Here is a 5,415-nt window from a genome sequence, read left to right as displayed (position 1 = left end):
CAGGTAGCTGTTGTGCTCAAATACTTTGGCTTAAGCAACAACTTCGTGACTATGGACTCGATCTTGGATGCATTCCTCTCCGTTGTGATAACACAAGTGCGATAAACATTACAAAGAATTCGGTCATGCATTCAAGAAATAAACATATTGACATTCGACATCACTTTCTTCGTGATCACGTGCTTCAAGGAGATGTCGAAGTCACATTTGTGGATATTCATAATCAACTCGCCAACATCTTCACGAAACCATTGGCTCGAGAACCGTTTTACAAAATTCGAAGGGAACATGGAATTCTAGATGAGTGTGACATTTAATTCTTCAAAAACACATCAATTCAAATACAAAGGTACACTCTAGTTTTACCCAATATCTTTTACTTTGGAATATATATATATATATATATATATATATATATATATATATATATATATATATATATATATATATATATATATATATATATATATATGTGTGTGTGTGTGTGTGTTTTCCTACATGAATTTGAATAAAAATTGAATTTTGTGTGTCTTTACAATGTTTGTATTACGTGTTTGTCTGGCATAATGTTGCCTAAGGATATGTTAAAGCATGTGTAATTAGTGTTTTGTTAAAATTCATTGCATGGTGATCTTGGTGAAGGTACTGTTTTCTTTCTGGAGGTAATCGATTACCACCTTTGGTGTAATCAGTTACATCCCTGAATGTATGTCTTATTTCTGCCTCTGTTTATGATGTAATTGATTACTACTTTGGGTGTAATTGATTACACCCCTGTTTCGTGACTTATTCTTGCTTCTGTTTTATGGTGTAACCTATTACACCTCCCCGAGTAATCGATTACACCTGAGCGTTCCAGAATATTTTTTATCTTAATTAAATAAATGCCTTTGGATAAGTGTATTTTTTACTCAGATTTTCTTTTCTCTTTATCACTTACCTTATCACTTTCCCATCTCACTCTTCATCTACCCTAAATGTTCAAAGTTCTTCTCTCTCACTTATCACCATAACCTAAACCCCATTAAAACCCCACTTTCAATACTCTTTATTTTTCCACTCTCTCTTCCCCAAACTCCATTAAACCTCAAAAATCCAAGCTTTTCAGCTCCGATGGCCCCATCAAGGAAAGATAAAGGCAAGACCCAAATTGATGAAGGTAGCTCAGAACATCAAGAATTTGCTCAACATGCTCCATCCCTCAAATCCAGGAGACTTACATTTGATTTCTGGAATCGGTCCCTTATGCCAGTAAAATACGGTAACCTTTCCTCTTTTCCTTCTCATAGTTTTGATTTTTCGAAACTATTGAGACGTCAAGGAGTGTACTTTATGGTCTCCAATTGTGGAAATTATTACCCAGATTTGGTTAAGGATTTCTATGCAAATTTGGTTATTGTTCTTGGTGATAAGGATGTCTTAACTTCTAGGGTTAAGAATACTGATATTGTTATGGATGTAGAAGTATTTGGAAATTGTTTAGGACTGTCATATAAGGGTCAATCTTTTCTTCATGGATTTACCCAGGAATGGGAAGGTTATAGAAAAATGGATTATTTTTTTCACATCTGCCGTGTTTCACAACAAGCTATCCTGGGTAAGAAGAATCCTGCCTCTTTGCGGGTCCTTTTGTTTTCAAAAAATTTGACGGTAAGCGATAGAATGCTTAATTATCTGATTTCCTATGTTTTGATGCCTATGCACTTAAATCACTCTCAAATTGGTGATATGGAGTTGCAACTTATATATGCCATCAAAAACAAGATTGCAGTTAATTGGGCATATACCATCATGCATCACATGAAGCATCAACAATCCCTCACTGGAGGATTACCTTATGCAAGGCTAATCTCCAAAATTTTGGAAGCATGTGGTATTGATCTAAAAAGGGAAACTAAGAAGAAGATGGCCGCAAGAGAATGTGAAATCAATGCTTCAACATCGGTTCAGAATACCGGTATCTTTTTAGACATGGATGGAACGTATAAGTACAAGGATGAATCCTCAACTTCTTCAAGTGCTCCTCCACCTCCTCCAGAAGGCAGATATTCGAATGAAGCTCTCTACAACAAAATTTTCTCAGTAAAGACAACTATGATAAAGAATTATCATGAGCAAAAATTTGAGATGGCTTCAACCAAAACACTTTTGGAGAACCTTTCAAAATCTCAAAACCCGACGATAAGTGATGAAGAAGAAAGTGAAGAGGAAGACGATGAGGATATGGAATTGTCGGATAGTGACTAAGGCGTTTGTTCTAAAATATTTCTGTTTTATTTCTTGTTTTTTCCGTTATTATGTTAATTGCTCTTCTCTTTCGAATTATGTCTTTTTTAACAACTTGGTATTGTATTAAAATATGTGTGCTATGGTTATTTGTTTATCTATGTATGTGTTATGGTTATTGTTTTATTTATGCATGCGTTCATGTTCTTTACCTTATCATCATATAATATATGTGTGTGCTAAATGCTTTCGTCTTTCCCATCCTTTTTGCTAATGACAAAGGGGGAGAATATTTATTTTTGGATGTTGTATTTTTTGTCTCTAACAATGCAGCTAGCAAATCACTTTAAAAATCCCAATCTTGGATCAAGGGGGATCTTTTCATTTGTTGGAGAAATCAAAGTTGGATCAAATTGTCAAATGTAGAGTTGTCATCATCAAAAAGGGGGAGAATGTGAAGACAAGCTTCTCAAAGTGTTTTGATGAAGACATGCTCAACATATATGCATTGCAAAAAGAATGATTCAAGACTCAAGCTCAAGCATTTCCTTTCAAAGCATTTCAAAGTCTTGAAGATTGATATTGATTCGATCAAAGTATTAAGGTATTAAGTTCTTATTCTCTTTATGATAAGTCAAGTGCTCTAGTGTTCATCATTCATTCATGTGTTGGATGCTTAGGTCTCTTAAAATTTTATATTGTAGCAGTCACATTCATGTTTAACTGCATTCTGCCACTTTGATGTGTCTTAATTGGTTAACAACTTTAAGTAATCGATTACCATCTTTGCGTGATACTATGCAAGGCAAGTTTTACAGCAAGTAATCAATTACATCCCTTTTGGTAATCGATTACACAGTGTAGTTTTTCAAATTTTATAACGTTGGCTCAGGTGTAACCGATTACACCATGTTGGGTAATCGATTACCACTAAACCAGTGGCAGAAAACATTGCATCTTTTCATAGAAATATTCTATGGAGTGTGTTCTTGAAACATGGAATCCTTTCATATATCATAACCATTTAGAGAGGTATCTAAGGGTTATATATAACACTTTTTCTGCAGATTTTGAACACACCTCCTTTCTCACAAATATTTTCAAACAATCTTCTTCATTCATCTTTTCAAATTTATTTCAAGCGTTCTTGATCAATATTCTCTGGTAAAACTATTTACAGAATTTTCATAAACATTCATATAATTTCATCCATATCATCAGAGAACTTGTTTGTCATAAAGAAGTTTGATTACTTCAAAGGAGAAGATCAATCAATAGATTGATAGATTACTTTCACTTGTCAAAAACTTATAAAAAAATCATATTGTTGCTTTATCCTTGTTGTCCATGATTGTTGAAAACAAGAGGTTTATTAAAAGGGAGGATTGTTCTCTTTTTGAACTTAGTGAAAAATCCAAGAGGATTATTCTAGGTGTGATTGTTAGTGTCTTCATTGAAAGACTAGGAAGAGTCTTGTAAAAGTCCTAACACTAGTAAAATCTATTTCATGTTGAAATGGGACTGGAGTGCTCTTGATTTGTGAGGGGAACCAGTATATCTCTTCGTGCTTTTTACCTTTCCGCACTTTATCGTTCATTTCTTAACATAACTAGAAAAGAAAGAACAAAGTTTTTCATAAACCGGAAAAAGTTTCAAAGATCCTAATTCACCCCCTCCCTCCCTTTTAGGCGCTACTCAACTAACAGATGTGCCATTGGTAAGGATGCATGAGTGTATTTTTGCATGTGATATGTGAACACGCGTGATTGGTAAGGGCACGTGTGTTTGTCCTTTTAGGGAAGGGGAATCTTGCAGGGAATCATGCAAGGTGCATGCCTTGTCTTGTTATGGTGCATGCAGGGAATCGTGGCAAAGATTCTTGTAGACTGAACCCTAGGTTTATGCAAGATCCTCCACCATTGCTTTATGGTTATTCACCATTTATCCTATTTAATTGCATGCTAATACGTGATAAATGCACTCACCATCAAAATTGCATCTTACAAAAATGACTTCATCGCCATATTATATGATCAATGCACATACCGATGGTGAAATATTTGAGTATCAGTTATTCAATTTTTGTTTTCGTAACACAGAGTAACTCGGTTTACAATAAATAGACGATCAAATTTTTCACATTTGAAACAAATAATAGAAAATAAATTAAACTGTAGTCAGGTGGGACAAATCATCTACAAAAATTCGGTGTTTTTTTGCATACAACCAAGTAAAGTTTTATCAGTTGAAAATTCGAAATGATGGCGATGTTCACCATATATTTCTCAGTCATGAACAATTTGAGTTCAATGATATTGAGTCATATATATTAACACAAAAAAATCAATTGTCTCAGTTCGTTGATTTGTCACAAGTGTTTTGTGAAACTGATGACGATGAGCAAGTTGAAGTCGATGTTGTTGACGGGGAAGAAGAAGAAGACGAGTTATTGGTTGATGAAATGGTGAACGATGAAACTGTCCATCTCAACACATGACAAGCTTGAATTTGGGTACAGATGAACCTTCATCAGATATATTTTACAATCCTTATGTGCAAATTTAAGGATCATTGAAAGAATGGGACAAATTTCACACAAAAGAAGACTATGTCAGATGATTATAGGGTTGATCGAACTAATGTAACGAGGTATAAGATTTATTGTCGAAATAAGCTCTGGTTGTTCCTGTTGTCAACATCTTATTGAAAAAGGAGTGATTCGTGGGAGATAGGTTCTATGGGTCAAGTTCACACATGCTTAATCATGAACCCAATGCAGGATCATCGCAAACTCAGCTCTTAGTTAATATGCGATGAAATTTCGTCTATCATTAGTGATAATCCATTGTTAAAGATGAGTAAAATAATCTCACATATTGTTACACAATAAAACTATACCCCATCATACAGGAAGATATGGATATCTAGAACTAAGGCAGTTGAAAAAGTGTTTGACAATTGGGAGGAGTCATACAAAGAACTTTCAAAATACTTGATGGAACTTAAGCATTATGCTCCAGGGACTATTTGTTGGTGTAAGCCCTAGAGGCCAATACTTTTGGTACTTGTATCGAATTATTTATTAATAATAAAAGGCTTTTTATTTATTATGTTTGTTTAATAAAGTCCCTAGAATAGCTAGTCCGTTTAATGTATCAAATGTGACTTAATCATGAGATCACATTAAAC

The sequence above is a fragment of the Lathyrus oleraceus genome, chromosome 4, assembly GCF_024323335.1.
Source record: "Lathyrus oleraceus cultivar Zhongwan6 chromosome 4, CAAS_Psat_ZW6_1.0, whole genome shotgun sequence".
Taxonomy (NCBI): Eukaryota; Viridiplantae; Streptophyta; class Magnoliopsida; order Fabales; family Fabaceae; genus Lathyrus; species Lathyrus oleraceus.
Note: the sequence above shows the minus strand (reverse complement) of the source record.